This window comes from Giraffa tippelskirchi, chromosome 6 (genome assembly GCF_054371585.1).
Source record: "Giraffa tippelskirchi isolate mGirTip1 chromosome 6, T2T-mGirTip1v1.2.pri, whole genome shotgun sequence".
NCBI classification, from domain to species: Eukaryota; Metazoa; Chordata; class Mammalia; order Artiodactyla; family Giraffidae; genus Giraffa; species Giraffa tippelskirchi.
This window is the reverse complement of record NC_137280.1, coordinates 157820633-157838087: the sequence shown is the minus strand read 5'-3', so window position 1 is coordinate 157838087 and position 17455 is coordinate 157820633. Positions and strand designations below refer to the sequence as shown.

The following is a 17455-nucleotide window of genomic DNA, read 5'->3' as shown; positions in this document are numbered from 1 at the left end:
ACCCAAACTTCAACTTATAAGTTGGCGTAGGACAAATTGCCTTTCTGAACTTGAACTTCCTGGATGATAAAATGTAGTTGATATTAGCTCTTATATTACAGTGTGCTGTGCTTAGTCACTCAGTCGTGTCCAACTCTTTGCAACTCCATGGACTGTAGCCTGCCAGGCTTCTCTGTCCATGGGGATTCTCCAGGCAAGAACACTGTAGTGGGTTGCTGTGCCCTCCAGGAGATCTTCCCAACCCAGGGATTGAACCCAGGTCTACCGAATTGCAGGCGGATTCTTTACCAGCTGAGCCACAAGGGAAGCCCATATTACAGTGTGATGGTGAGGATATAATGAGATGACAAACTGAAATGTTTAACATTGTATCAGATACATAGCATATCTTCATTAAATGTTCTTTAGTTGTGCCCAGTTGCCAGAGCAATATGAACTCATTGAATTTCACGTATTTTGGCTCATTTTTAAGACCATAGAAAACATATATGCCATTCCTAGAATGCAAATATTTGATGTTACATGACATCATTTAACAGTAGCAGAAACATTTTCTGAGTTATTCCAAAAAAGTAGCTCCAAATTTGACCCAAACCACGCAGAAATTCTCTGATAGGCAAATAATGAATGATCTAAAAAATTAACCATGATTTTGCGTGGACACAGGGCAAAAGGTGATCAAGTAATGACAACAGAAAAATGGTATTAGGTGAATAATTTCATTGCAGAAGATTTTCTCAATGCATTTGAATTTCTAGAGAATAAATGACCTATCAGATACCAGTCAATGACTGTCTTATTTCAAGTCAATCAAAATGATGTGTTTATAATGCCAGAAAATATGCTTAGAAAATATTAAACATTTCATAGTGAATCACTCATGTTTTCCATGGTATATATTTACATTAGTAAATTGATTACATGGAATACACACATATTTAACAAAAGTGTTTCACAAATGAATGGTTCAATGAAACATTCCTGTTAATTTGACACTTCACATTTAACCCATGTTTTTCATTCTAGACCAAAAGAAGGAAAGAGGGTAATAAAATATTCATTAACTGCATGGAAGCCCATTTATTGAAGATAGTCTCTGGAGGGTAAATTTCAAAACATTTGGTAGAGAGTGCTGTGCAAAATATGCAGTTGTCCTGACATAGCAACTAGTGTGAAGAACAGCAAATGCAATAGTCATTATTAGTAAAGGAGAAGATCATCCATTGTGAATCACAGTGCAGCTACCTTTTGTATTTAGACTAAGAAAAGTTTGAGTCACATTAGCCATTGCTTAAAATTTGGCAGGATTTTATAGAGGTTAAAAAAAGCGCAAAGTATCTCCACTGTCTCATTAAGAATTATGGTAATTCCTTAAAAGTCTTGATAAGACTCCTCTCAACATTGTTTAGATTCTTAGACAGTTAAAATATTTGGGAACATACAATCTTGGTAAGCACCTACAGGTATTGTAGGGTTGAAGTGAAAAAGGAAGGAGGAAAATTATGTATAAATAGACACATTCATGGCTAAATAGATGGATAGCTGCTGCTGCTGCTGCTGCTAAGTCGCTTCAGTCGTGTCCGACTCGATAATTTCAAATATCAGAAGCAAAAAAGTGTTAAAAATTCTAATCATTCTATAAAACAAAGCATTAATATGCTCTGAATCTCTCAGAAGCAATTGTAAATAGATATCTTAGGATAAAGTCAACATTTTCTGGTTTGTCCAACTGCCTATTTTTTTAGAAGAATAGAACAATTACCCAGATTTTTTAAACTCTAACTTTGTATATGTTGTTGGCCTCCATTATTTAAAAAATACCTTGAAATTATACTACTTTTCTTTCAATAATTTGTAAAGACATAAGTTTTTAATTGATTTCAAATCAATTCTTCTTAATAGTGAAAAGTCTGGCAAAATATTCTATATTGTCTAGTGCAGGAGTCCCCAGTCTCCAGGCCATAGACAGGTACCTTCCATCAGATCAGCAGTAGCACTAGATTAGAAATAAAGTGCACAATAAATATAATGTGCTTGAATCATCCTGAAAGGCCCCCGTCCTTCCCAATCCATGGAAAAATAGTCTCCCACGAAACCGGTCCATAGTCCAAAAAGGTTGGGGACTGATGGGCTAATGCATGTTGAGTTAACTCTTTAAAATTTCTAACTGTGGTTTAAAAAAACACATAACAGAAAATTGTGGTTAAAAAACACATAGCATAAACTTGGCCATCTTAACCATTTTTAAGTATATAATTCATTAGTCAAATATATTCACATTGTACAATAGACCTCTAGAAAAATATCTTGAAACTGAAAAAATTCTTTATCCATTGAATGAATTTCTCTCCCCTAGCCACTGATAACCACAATTTTGCTGTCTCTTATGACTTTAATTATATTTGTTGCCTCATATAAGTAGAATGATATAGCATTTGCCTTTTCTGTGGCTAGTTTATTTCTCTTAGTATAATGTCCTCCAGGTTCATCCATGTTGTAGCATGTGACAGAACATCCTTTCTTTTTAAGGCTGAATAACATTCCTATGTATTTGTATATTCATCCATTGGTGGATACTTGGATTGCTTCCACCTCTTGATGACTTCTCATTGTGGTGGCTTCTCTTGTTGCCGAGCACAGGCTCTAGAGTGCAGGCTCGGTAGCATGGCATACAGGTCTAGCTGCTCCGCAGCATGTAGGATCTTCCCAGATCTGGGATTGAACTTGTGTCCCCTGCACTGGCAGGTGGATTCTTAACCACTGGACCACTGGGGAAGCCCTCAGGTTGTTTTTATTTTATTATTCATTGCAGGGGTTTCTATATTCTTTACGTTAACTTCCTATCAGAGATACAATTGCAAATATTTTCTCTCATCCCATAGATTGCTTTTTCAATCTGTATTGTGTCCTTTGACATACTGAAATTTGACGTATTGCTGTTTGTCTGTTTTGGCTTTGCTGCCTGCGCTTTTGGTGTCATACCCAAGAAATCATTCCTATTTGAACATATTGAAGCTTTTACCGTTTGTTTTCTTCTAGGAGTTTCATAGTTTAGGGTCTTACATTTTTATTTTTAATTCATTTTAGTTAATTTTTGTAGGATAAGGGTTCATTTTATTCTTTTGCATTCTTTGCACTTTATTCTTTTGCCTCACTCTCCCTCACTCCACTCTCTTCCTCCCCCACACACTCTCTCTCCCCTAGGCATTTACATAAAAATAAATTTTTGATTTTTAAAAAATTATCACCTGCTATAACTCCATATTTTCCTTTTTATGCTCATATCTATTGTTTGAAATGTTACAGTCAGCCTCAATGAAAATTATTCTGATACAGTAAGCAAGGATTAACATATCAGGTGGAGAATAAACAGAAGTAGATGAATACTTGAGACAAGATTCCTCTCTTTTCTGATAATATAAAGAGAAAAAAGCTACACATTTTGACATGTAAAAGGAAGTATTTTCAATTATTTCTTATAGAAATAATTGAAAATAGAAGACATTTAATGTTTGATTTATAAAATACAAGTACTGGTTATATTATATTGCATCATACATGTAAAACAATGATAACTTTTAAAGGTGAGTCTCTGTATAATTGCAAGATTTGTTATGAGATTTGAGTCTTTTCCCAGCTTGTTCCATTATGTCATTCACATCTGCCATCAGGTAAAAACCTTACAACATTATGTAAAAATATTGTGAGTTAATTATAAGTGAAAACCCGCAAAATCTTTATATTATTACTTTAAAAATACTTTTTGTCGCAGAAATATCAAGAAACAACTGCGATTGAGACTTTATTCTCTATTCTATGTGAAATCAAATTCTCTCCAGGGTACTTTATATGACTTATTAAGAGAGTCTGTTGGTAGGCAAAATTCTTCTCCCAGAAAACTTTAAAATTGGTGGCAAAGGAATTTGGATATTCTTAGAGAAAAAGAATCACCAAGTTGGGTATTTGAAGTTAGGTTTAATGGTCTAATTTAATGTGAAAATATGGATGCAAGCTCAGACATATTTTGATACAAGTATCTGGGAACTAGATATGGAACTAAACAATTTACAGACCTTGAAATAAGTAGAAAATTATTCTTGAAATCATGTTAAAAAGTGAATGTAAAATTGATCACATTGAAATGAAAATAATCATGACTAAAATGTATTCTAGTAATATATGACTTGATTTAAAAGAAAATTATTTTCTACATCTTGGATCACTTATGTATTAACATTTAAATAATTATTTTCTTCTTAGATTTTTATTATATTTGAGGCAGATAAATGAACCAGGGTCTTTATTAACTAAAGTAGGTCAAATCAGTACTTAATGAATTAAAAAAACTGTAAGGAGGTTATAATTGATGACAAAATTCTAATGTTACAGCTATCAGTCAAAGTTATATTCCACAAGACATTTGATAATTTTTCTAAAATATTTTCTTCAAGAAATTCTTATTTTTTCTTTAGAACTTATTTAAAGTATTTTTGTATGAAATCTCAAGCATCCAATATGTGACTTCAATCAACATTTGTTTAGTCCATATTTATCATGTTCCCAGGCTAAGAGAAGAAGAATGAATGCTACTATGCATTAACAATTCATCCTAGGACAATGTGCAGGCAAGGAACTAAACAAGCAAGCGAAGGAACAAAAGCCAACTCTTCATACAGATAAGAATTTTCAGTCTGTGATTCTTGTGTGTGTGTTGGTTTATTAACTGAGAGTTTTAACTTGATTTAATGTTAAAATACCAAAGGCATGAATTTGATTTTACTAAGAAAATACTTTCAAAGCAAGCAGACTGGAATACTGATGCACTGTTTCATTAGCTTTGCCTGATTTTGAGATAATTTTAAATGGGTGGTCAGCTCACAAAATGGAGAATGCAAAGATTCCCTATTAGACTTAGTGACCTTCTGTATGAGTCTAAAATGATCATGTGTTTTACTGTGAAATTTTCACGAACATGTTCTAAGTAATTAATGCACTCCTATTTAATTCTAAGTGCAACATATTCCAAATACTTCTCTGCAGATTATTTGAGTTCTCTCTATTAAAATTGTGATAGATTTTAAAAATCACTAAAAAAAAAAAATCACATGATCATCAGGAACTGCAGGATAAGAGTATTTCCAAGTAGATTTCCTCAAAGGCTAAAGTCTACTCATAGCCATGTGAAATAGTCTAGCTGTGATTACTGAAGACAAAGGGTTTCTATATAAAAGAATAAGTTCACAAAATAATAACTAACATCCCACTTCGTTTTATGCTTATGTAAGTGTTCTACTGGCTTCTAAACATAGAATAACATTTTTATAGAACCATAGAATTTCGGAGTTAGAACAAAGCTTACAGATAATCTGTAAGGAACTCAAGGAGACGAAGCTTTAAGGAACAGACATTAATAAAATAAAGAACTAAGAAACAATATAGACTAATATGATTGCAGGTGGATTCTTTACCATCTGAGCCACCAGGGAAGCCTATAGATAACATGAAAACCTCCCAAACTGCTTCTTTGAAAGTATAGATAATAGACAAAACTCTTACAAGAATTACCAAAGGAAAAATAGAAAATAAAAAATAAATAAAATACAAAACAAATGGGGGGAACATACTACACATAGTAGACATTTAATAAATCATAAGAAAATACAATGAATAAGTTTGTTAGTGAAGTTGAAAACTTAAATGACAAGAACAATTTTCTGGAAAAATATAAATGATCAAAATGCATATAGTAAGAAAGAAATAACCCAACTGATCACTACCACTTGAGATATTGGATCAATAAGAAAAAATTTCCCCAAAAGATGCCTGGCCCGGATAGATTTACAGGCAATATAAAATCTCAGAGATAGTAATTCATATACAACCTGTGTCAAAGAAAACAAAAAAGAAGAAAGCTGACCAACACATTATATAAGACTAATATAATTTTGATAATAAAACTTGACAAGAAGTATAACACCCAAGCTTTAAACAGCAAAAACACTGTACACAATACTATTTGAATCCAGAGTGATTTATTAAAAGTTCATTATTAAAGAGCTTATAAATGTAATAGTGCATTAAAATATACACCACATGATAAACCTAAAAGAGCCTCCCTTATTAAAAATTTCTCCTAAAGGGTCTTTCTATTTTAAGTACTCATCCCAGGTAGATTCTCAATATATTATGTATCTCTTCCATGAGGAATGTGATAGAAGACTGAAAAATGTTTTATTTCCCTCCAAAATAATTAACTTTTAAAACAGAATTTTAATTACAAATATTATTTTTTACTCTCTTCATTGCTTAGTTCAGGATGCTTCTGAGTTGTTGATATTTGGGAAATTTTAAAGAAGATTTGAACTAAACATTTAATAAAAGACTACCTCAGCCTATAGCATCTTTATTGATAGTGGCTGGCAACCTAAATATGATGCAGCTCATATTTTCAGAGTGACTGTACAAAGTCAAGTTACCCAATAACTTCATTAAACCTCACGCCCATTAAAATTTTGAGTGTACAAATTCTAATGGAATTGAGCAATCAGGGTAGCAGAGAGGAACTCCAATTGAATGAGAAAGCTTAAAAGTAAGCTGCTGTGCCATCTCTTCTTTTCATCCTTCTCTGTACTAAGAAACTTAATGACTGACTCCCACACAGGTTGTTAAACAAGACAACGGAGATTTAAACAGTATCCATTCAGGAAAATGCAAAGGAAGTTTCTAGTATATTTGCAAATTTGAATGATTTGGTTCCTGGGAAATAACTGACACTGGGTAGAAGGATTTGTATATGGGTAATCATGTCACACACTTGTGCCATCAATTAGATTAAGAGTTCCTAAGGGATGTCCTAGTTCATTGAGAAGATTTAATCTTTTATAAAGACTTGAATTTGCTAGGGGAATCCATACAAAGTAATTGATATTTCTTGCCTTAAGGTGATATTCAGTTGCAAAACTTTTGTTCAGACAAATGTTCCTCAAGTTTAAGGCTTCACCTTCTGTAGATCAATTTAGGTTTTATTCAGACCACACAGACCAAAGCACTTGGTTGCAGTTTTCCTTAACTACTAGTGGATTTAGCAAGGATATACACACAGCTTTAATTGCTTAAATCCCCTACCAATGATTTTTTGACAATGTAATCAGAAGATTAAATGAAAATATTACAGATAATAGTATCTGCATATTTATTTTTATCTACAAAATATAAGATGATCACATGGTGAAGAAAAATATCTTTTAAATGACAAAATAAACATATATTATGCCTCACTGCTTTTCTTTTTAAATGTCTAAACATATAAAAGCACTACATGAAATAAAACTATAGTTGCAAAATACATATTATTTTTCCTCCTTAGCAATATAATGCATTATAACTTTAATTCTATTTATGTAATGGTTTTGTTCTAAAATCTAAACAAATGCTTTCTTTTCTTTAAACAAGGTTTATACAAAACAAGATGACTCCTATCCTTCTAGGAAGAATTTCTCACTGAAATGGAAGGTACATTTTGTGGTCATTCACTAGCTTTGCTGTTCCAAATTCATTTAAAAATTTTTTTTTTTTTAAGAGCTTTAGTGATTACCAAAAATAATTTAAATGGCAAAAACATAAAGGAACTCAGTTTATCACATTAAATTGGGTATTTCACAATATCTCCATCAAAAAGAGTTAGATGAGAATCTTTCATTTTCAAAACTCTACACATCTAAATAGCATTATAAACATGCTGTCATGGATGTAAGGAAGGATAGGACTCTCTCCTGAAATTATAACTCTTCATTCTTGTTCAGAAAATTATTTGAATTATTTTGAAACAAAGGTGTAAATATTGAAGAAATGTAAGTTTAGCTGATTTCATATAAAAAGTGTTCAGTAGATTGAGTATCACTTGAATGAGAATCTTTGGTTAAATAGTTCCAAAGCTACAGTCTCTGTATAATATGGTAAAGAATTCTTGGTGTTTATTACAGCTGTAAACATTTAATGGCTGATAATTAAATAAGCAGCATCCTTACTGAATTCTGCAAGATTTAATTAAACATAGCACACTACAGATGTGAGATTTAAATCACTATTTATAATTACATGTTAGACAGAATAGTTCATGTGAGTACATGGAATTCCAATAGAAATTTGCAATTTAATCTCATTTTAAACAATTTTTGTTTTGAATTTCTTATCGTAGTTTTTATTATGAAGAGTTTTCTCAACAGATAAAATACGTCAAATGTCCTTATGAAAGTTGGTTCTGAGTGAAGGAACATTGTCTCAGAGATATTTCTGTATCTATTGATTCCAAAGATATAGTAAAAAAGAAAAAGAAGAGAAAGCTAGGAAATGGAAATAGACCCTCACCTATCTATACATAATCAAATAAAGAAAAATGAGAACTAACTCAACACTACATTGCATGTATAGATAGGTAGGAAGGAAAATGAAAGGAATTTTATTTTTTTTCAGTTTCAGTATTATATGAGTCATATTTGAGTATTAATTACAAAAAATCAGTGAGGAATGTTATAGGGCAATGATTTAGAGTGAACTTTTAAACATTTATATAGAAAACCTATTAAATACTGAGAAATTTTCAGCCTTCTTTATTCACTATTAAAGATGTCTTTTTCCATACAATGTACAGGAAATAGAACATGGAATATTTTATAGTTGATTACACAGACTAACTGATTATACATATCATTCAATATACCTTTCATAACAGTTATTGTTCAGCACCTTGTTTGTGATACATTCCTCTGTGGAAGAAGAAAACAAAAATAGAATGTGCCAAAGACTAAATTTAGTTTACACCATTCTTCTAATCCCATGCGCCTGTAGTGTTTCAGGATCACAAATGTTTACAATGAGAATCTTGTCAGTGAAGGCACAGACCAGAAGTGCAAATAGTTAATGTTCAAGTGACTAACAAAGAATGGCATGAACCTCCATATTCCTCATCTCCACAAGCATAAAGAAAGGGACAATTTATCTTTAGTAAATTATGGGAGTGAATTACACCCTAACATCTAAATTAATTACCTGGTCATTCTTGATTAACACTTCTCTTGTCACTATTGTATAACAAAGAAGTACCAAATTTAAAAATCTGTAGGTGGGCTGAGAGGAACTATAAATTGCGCATTCAATAAGAAATAATTTGTCAGATCATATATGCTTATTATTCCCATATACAGTACCATAATTGTCCATGGCATTCTAAAATAGATGAAACAGTCTCAAAGTTATCTATTCCAAAAGAGAAATCTGTTAAAGGAAAATAGATGGATCCTAGGAATGGAGCTGTCCAGGGCTCCATATGCATGTGACAGTTTCTTATTTACATGTTGCTCATGTTTATGCATGTTCAGAAGAATACAGCTGCTACCCCATTCTCCAGAAATCACAGACACCGGTCAAGTCTACAAACAGTAGCCACATTTGAGCTTGTAATGTATTTATCATGAAAAGCTTAGAAGCCCTAATGTTAGGGTGAGGGAAAAGCAGCACAATTTGCTTTGAAAAGATAACAGACATTTTTCAAAAAAAACAAATACTGTATATTCAATTCAGCTACTTTAGGAGCTTTCATGTTATAGGAATTCTGTTGGTGATGAAAACAGCGTTCAGCCAATCAAATGGCAGTACCCTAGTGCCATCCAAAGTAGAAGCCTAGTGTTTAAAATAACCCTGATGAATTATTCATAGAGCTGATGTTTATGCAAATTAGAGAATCATGCACCCACCTGACCACCACAGGAAGAAAAAAACACAGGGAAAGAAAAAAAACCACCATGCTTTTAGCATTCTTCAGAACCTATGTAATCAAATGATAATATTCTTTCATTAAATGCATCAAGGAATTACAACCTTACCTGGTTAGTTTGTAGGGCCTTCAGATTTTCTGGATGAAATAACTGACTGTGCGTGCAACCAATAAAACTGAACTGAAAAGCTGATTAAGGGCACTTACTTAATGCAAAGCCACTCACTGAATATTCATATGATGCCTGTGTTTATGCAAATTAAAGCAAAAGAAAGCCCAAGGGGATTGGTTGCCATAGCCCACAAATACTGTGTACAGCAGAAAATATAGAGAGTAGTGACAAATAAATCTTGAAATTCATAGCTTTGGAGCAACAAAGGAGAAATAGTAAAATATTAAAAAGCCTAGGTGAAGTACAGTTTTAAAGTGCATTATTTAATCATATTACTTTAGGACTATTGACTATTCCTAGTACGTAATGATCTATAATTATCTTAATGCCAAAAGATACCGTCATTTGTGTTTATCAGCTATATTTATCCTGTAGTCATTTATAAGAGCAGGTCCCTTAAGCATAGAATAGTGAAGAGGAAACAATTATAATAAAAATATAATTCACTACACTAATAACCAAATCCAGGGCCACATGTGGCCCTTTGTTAAGTCTCCCATGCAGTAATCTTTTAGTGGAGAAATCTTACGAGGGAGCGAGTGTCAATAGAAGACCTCCAGCATTAGGTTGAGCTCTTTGTTTTCTTAATACTGATATATATCTGCTTCATTTGAAATGGAGATTACTTTATATTAGAATAGATACTGTGAATCTTTTGGCCAAGTAGATTCTGACACATGCAGTTTTAAATTTCAAGAATTTCTGCTTTTGGAACCCAAATGCAATAACATTCTCTGAAATGCATGCTATTATGTTGTATCCTAAACATGAAAAAATGTGAGTCCTCACGTATGTATGTGAGAACCAATTATAGGCATTGACAGGATTCATAATATTTAAATAATATAATGCATGTCTGGCATAAAATGTTTACATTGTCAAGAGTATTCTCCATTTTTTACTTTTTAATGAGTAAGAAATGGAGATGGTTAAAAATGCTGGAATGCATCTGATAGGTTTTTTGTTTTCTTTGGTTTTTCTCTTTGTTTTCTGGAACATACCTCACAAACTTCAAAACTAAGAGGGCAGTGTTCTTCATGGCAGTTTCCACTGACTAAAGAGTATTTACCATTTCCAATATTTTCCTAATAATTCTGACATCCTCACTCCACAGTCATTCTGGTCTCCCCCCCATACTACATTGAGTTTTCAATTGCTTTTAAATAATAAAAATATTTAAAGCATCTTAAGCATCTATACAAATCTGGCTACACTTATCATAAATGTTGTAACTACTAAATCCAATATTTATTACCTTAATCATGGGTGTATGCATATGTCTGAACTCATCAAATTTTACACCTTAAATATGAGCAGTTTTTAATGTATTAATTGGACCTCAAGAAAGGTGGGATGAAGGGGAAGAGACCAGATCCAATGCCTGGACACTGTTGTTCTGAAAGGCATTTAAAAAGAAAGAGACTTCTTTGTGGCACCTGTGGTTACTTAAGTGTAGATTTATGGTTTCAAATAATTTCCTTTCTTTTAAAGTTGCTCACTGACCTTCCATGAGAGTAACCCCCGTATATGTACACTTATAAATCCACATATGTTTTCTATAACAGATATTACATGTATGTACCGATTCTAGTTAATATCTCCTGAAGATTCCATTTTCTTAAGTTTCAGAATTGAATTGAGAAACACAGTGTGATTGACATGAATTTAGAGTAAAGTTGTAAATATTTTGGAAACTGTGTATTTCCATTATTGTTTATTGGTTATTTCTTTCATTTGATTTATTAATTATTATATTCATACATATCTGTTCCAAAATACAAAATAAAAATTAATGGGTAACTAGTAGTCCACTTGCCTAGTAATCATGCAGTTCTTTCTCTTTTATTGATCTAAGAGCATATTATTTAGAAGATGGAATAGTAACTTCTTATAGTTTCTGATTAAGTAATCTTAAATTAAAAACATGTAAGAAACAGTATTTCGGTTAATCAACAGCAGTTGCATTTTTGAGGCTTCCCTTTCTAAATATTTTTTTTAAAAAAACCAGCAGATGTAGTTAATGATCTGTTCCCTCACTCTTTCTCTAGAAAATGGTTTTTCATGTAGCTTAATTACCAATAGAAACACTTTTCTGACTATACATACTCCAATAGCTAGTAATAACAATAATAATAATAATAATATTATTAATTGATTTTGTTTTCAATGTAAGTAGTCTCATTGAAAGTTCTGGAAAAAAAATGTTAAAATTACAAACCCATCAACAATGTAATAATGCATTTTCATGTTAGTAAATTCAATTTTTTTAAGTCAAAAATTTTCAACTTTCAAATTAAAATTCAAACATATTTGTACCAAGAGCAGTTATTGCTGATTTAAGCTGCATTTACGATACCTTGATTACAAGAAAGCTAAGATTTACTTCAGAAAAATATTTGTTTTCAAAAGAAACACATTATACACACATACAAATGAACTGCCAAAGCGAAACATAAGTGAGTATCAGTATATCATCCTTTGTCTGATTCCAGATTTCATTAGTGGGATTTTTTTTTTCCCTTTTCTTGGACTGAATCTCTTAATCTCTGGCTCTTGTGCAACTCTAAGGTATTTCTGACATCTTTAAAATATTTATAAACCAAATCCAAACTGCCCTAAGGCATGACCACTTCAGACCTCTTATCTTGTATCTATGCAGGGCAAGAATAGCTCATTCAGTGAACTAGGTTCTGTAGAAAACCAAAATTGTCTATCCCGTATGAAATAACCCAAATCTTTTGAGACTGAGTTAACTGATTTGAATGATAGATTCATAATTCCCAGTTTCATAATTCTTTAATAATTTTCAGTTTCATAATTCTTTCAATTGTATACTATGTGGTCACGATGAAATCCTAAAGAACTATTTACAAGTTCTTATAAAGGTTTCATAAACAAAAAAAGTTCAGCTCATTTGCCATTTAGGTTAGAAGCTGAGTCTCTCTTTTGAAGCCACCTCATTGGACTTCATGTAATTAGAGTAAAGAAATAAAAAGAATATACAGTTCAGTCACTCAGTTGTGTCCGACTCTTTGCAACCCCATGAATCGCAGCATGCCAGGCCTTCCTGTCCATCACCAACTCTCGAAGTTTACCCAAACCCATGTCCATCGAGTTAGTGATGCCATCCAACCATCTCATCCTCTGTCGTCCCTTTCTCCTCCTGACCCAATCCTTCCCAGCATTAGGGTCTTTTCCAATGAGTCAACTCTTCGCATGAGGTGGCCAAAGTATTCGAGTTTCAGCTTCAACATCAGTCCTTCCAATGAACACCCAGGACTGATCTCCTTTAGGATGGATTGATTGGATCTCCTTGCAGTCCAAGGGACTCTCAAGAGTCTCCTCCATCAGCACAGTTCAAAAGCATCAATTCTTCAGTGCTCAGCTTTCTTCACCGTCCAACTCTCACATCCATACATGACCACTGGAAAAACCATAGCCTTGACTAGACGGACCTTTGTTGGCAAAGTAATGTCTCTGCTTTTAAATAAGCTATCTAGGTTGGTCATAACCTTCCTTCCAAGGAGTAAGCGTCTTTTAATTTCATGGCTGCAATCACCATCTGCAGTGATTTTGGAGCCCCCCAAAATAAAGTCAGCCACTGTTTCCACTGTTTCCCCATCTCATTGCCATGAAGTGATGGGACCAGATGCCATGACCTTAGTTTTCTCAATGTTGAGCTTTAAGCCAACTTTTTCACTCTCCTCTTTCACTTTCATCAAGAGGCTCTTTAGTTCTTCTTTGCTTTCTGCCATAAGGATGGTGTCATCCGCATATCTGAGGTTATTGATATTTCTCCCGGCAATCTTGATTCCAGCTTGTGTTTCTTCCAGCCCAGCGTTTCTCATGATGTACTCTGCATAGAAGTTAAATAAGCAGGGTGACAATACACAGCCTTGACGTACTCCTTTTCCTATTTGGAACCAGTCTGTTGTTCCATGACCGGTTCTAACTGTTGCTTCCTGACCTGCATACAGGTTTCTCAAGAGACAGAACAGATGGTCTGGTGTTCCCATCTCTTTCAGAATTTTCCACAGTTTATTGTGATCCACACAGTCAAAGGCATTGGCATAGTCAATAAAGCAGAAATAGATGTTTTTCTGGAACTCTCTTGCTTTTTTGATGATCCAGCGGATATTGGCAATTTGATCTCTGGTTCCTCTGCCTTTTCTAAAACCAGCTTGAACATCTGGAAGTTCATGGTGCACGTATTGCTGAAGCTTGGCTTGGAGAATTTTAAGCATTACTTTACTAGCGTGTGAGATGAGTGCAACTGTGCGGTAGTTTGAGCATTCTTTGGCATTGCCTTTCTTTGGGATTGGGGTGAAAACTGACCTTTTCCATTCCTGTGGCCACTGCTGAGCTTTCCAGATTTGCTGGCATATCGAGTGCAGCACTTTCACAGCATCAGCTTTCAGGATTTGAAATAGCTCAACTGGAATTCCATCACCTCCACTAGCTTTGTTTGTAGTGATGGTTTCTAAGGTCCACTTGACTTCACATTCCAGGATGTCTGGCTCTAGGTGAGTGATCACACCATCGTGATTATCTGGGTTGTGAAGATCTTTTTTGTACAGTTCTGTGTATTCTTGCCACCTCTTCTTAATATCTTCTGCTTCTGTTAGGATATACAGAAGCAACTAAAACTCAGTCAGTAAATCAATTGGTAGTCCATTGGCCCAGATATAAAATTGCCAGGGGCCGGCTTCTCCCCACACCCTAAAAAGTAAATGTATAAAAATTTTGGTCTATAAATGTTTTAAAATTAGTTGCCAAGATCCCAGATTACAAGATTTTACATTAAAAAAACAAAACAGAACCTTCTGATTTTCTTGGGAAATCATGAGCTTTACTCTGGGCTAGCATTGCCACCAAGTAACAACCCCCTGAAGCCATGTAGGCCTGCTGCCGCTAAGCAGATCCTTAGTTCTCCATCTGCCATCCTGTCTCACTAGGATTCTTGCTCTTTTATGTTGTCCTTGGAGGTATCTGAATTTTGTCCTGAGGCATTTGAGTAGGAGTTGTGACATCTAGGGTAGGCACTGAATTTTGAGACTATTTTTCAATCTACTATACTGTCTGATTTTTATATTTTCATTTGATAGGTATATGTGTATAAATCTATTGTTCAAGAAGTAATTGAGAATAAAATGTAATCTGCACAAAGGGTAATTGACACTAGGTAGTCAGACTGCTTCCGTAGAAGCATTTTGACACTTCCACTTTAACAGACACTATCATGCTATTCTTTTTATAACATCAACAAAACATCTTGAATAGGAAAGTGAAATAAACATCAATACTAATATTTTACAGATAATTTTCCTATAGCAAACTTAAGCACACACACACACATACCCTACAGTAGGTACATTACTGTTAACTATGTCCTTTTTTAGTAATAACTTCAAAGGCAGAATCCCTGTGTTCTTTTCTCTTTTCTCACTTCAATTTTCAAGTCCCTCAGTTTTCTAAAACCTATCTGTGGCTTCATCAGGGATCTCAGTCCTCATAGTTTCCACTCATAACTTGTACTTGATACTCTGTCTCTCTAATTTGGTGGAGAAAGAAGAAAAAAATGCTCAGACACTCTTGAGAACTCCTTCATCTTCTCCAGGGCCTCAACGCAAAACCAAGATTCTGATTTGCATGCGCAGAATCTTACTATGTGCTGTCACTCAGTCGTGTCTGACTCTCTGTGAACCCGTGGACTGTAGCCTGCCACGCTCCTCTGTCCAAAGGGTCTCTTAGGAAAGAATACTGGAGTGGGTTAACATTGCCTCCTCCAAGGGATCTTCCCAGGGATTGAACCCAGGCCACCTGCATTGGTGGGCAGATTCTTTACCACTGGGCCGCCTGGGAAGCCCAGGATTATGATTGTGTGTGTGTGCTGCTCAGTCGTGTCCGACTCTTTGCGGCCCCATGAATTGTAGCCTGCCAGGTTCCTCTGTCCTTGGGATTCTCCAGGCAAGAATACTGGAGTGGGTTGCCATGCCCTTCTCCAGGGGATCTTCCCCACTCAGGGATCAAACCCAGGTCTCCCACATTGCAGGCAGATTCTTTACCATTTGAGCCACCCGGGAAGCCCCATCTATATGAACCCTTTGGCAAGAAAACTTGTGATCTTCTAGTCCAATCACAAGAAATCAATTTTTCTACTTGTAATGGAGTGAGTGAGTAATAGTCGCTCAGTCGTGTCTGACTCTTTACGACCCCGTGGACTGTAGCCTGCCAGGCTTCTCTGTCCATGGAATTCTCTAGGCAAGAATACTGGTGTGAGCTGTCATTTCCTTCTCTAATTTGTAATGGAGAAACAATCTATTCACTCTACAATCTCACCAACAATAACTAATAACCTTTAGTTTTTTGGTTGCAGTTTACCTAGTCCTTAGTAAGCATTTCTCACAAGTGTAAGCAGTTTCACCTGAAGTTAGATACATACCATTGTTTAGTAAGACCATTGCACAGATTATGTTTTTCTAAAAAAAACGCCATATTCCCGTAGGTAAAAAAATATTTTAAATCAGGTCAAAGAAGCTTAACTGCTTTTTAAACATTATGATTTTGTTATACGTGAAGATGGGAAGCTTGTGCAGGGACAGCTAGGTCCTCTCTGCCGCAAACGGAAAAGTAGGCCAATGTTTCTTCCTTTTTATTCCCCTTTGCTCTGCCTGGGTTGTGTGGACCTTGCGTCATGTTATAGACAGGCCCTTTACATTCAGCTGTCCTGGGCAATATGCCTTCCTCTTGATTTTTTGTCCTCTACATCTCAAAATTCCTTTTACTGTTTCTTTTAGAGTGCTCTGACTGATGTCTTGTTCATTGAAATTAACTTAATAAATTCATTTGAAACTGTTTAATAGATAATAAAAAGGCCAGTGGCAGAGACAGTTTGGTTCAGATGAATCTTTCAAATCACTCTATGTAAGCAAGTATCTGCCAAAACAGTATTGGTTCTAGTGGCACCTAATTTAAGCTTTAAAAGCAATATGAAGACATTACATTCATTGGAAAAATAATTTACAAACATGGTACGGATTTCATTTCTGTGAGGGTATGGGGAACCTCTAATTGATGGCTTGATTAAACCTATTGTTTAATGCTAGCGTAAGTTCTATTGTTGCAGCCCTGAGTCTCATTTACTAAGTTAACTTCTGAACTTACATATTTCAGAGCACAGACTGGTATTTCAATAAGAGCATTTGCAGAATACCAAACAACTACTGTCTTGAGGTTATGATCCTACTTCAGTGCTATTGCAGTCTACTGTATCTCTTTGCATCATGATCTTCCCATTTTCATTGCCATAACTTCATTACTATAACTTATATGCTTTCTATCTATTCTTTTATGTTTTTCAAATATTTAATTACTTGACATAAAGATTTCGGTTCCAATACATCTTTTATAATCAATTTTGGTGGTATCTTCCACCAGGCAAGCCCAGTTGGTTTTGGTATCTTCAACTTCCATTTTTTGTATCTTTCGAAATTCTGGACTGAACATTTTTA

General features: G+C 34.3%; 1 protein-coding gene across 17 annotated transcripts in view; it reads left to right on the top strand.

The window, feature by feature from the left end:
- CCNH (cyclin H) overlaps positions 1-17455 on the top strand; it is a 375519-nt gene that overhangs the window by 131809 nt on the left and 226255 nt on the right. For 3 of the 17 annotated variants that reach the window (XM_081503978.1, XM_081503976.1, XM_081503964.1), the window contains 2 exons: positions 4565-4625; positions 7453-7512. The exons of 11 other annotated variants lie outside the window; for them this stretch is intronic. The gene's annotated coding sequence lies outside the window, so the exon portion shown is untranslated. Of the gene's footprint in view, positions 1-4564; positions 4677-7449; positions 7513-17455 lie in introns of all 17 variants that reach the window. 3 more of the 17 variants (XM_081503965.1, XM_081503974.1, XM_081503955.1) reach the window with 2 other exon arrangements.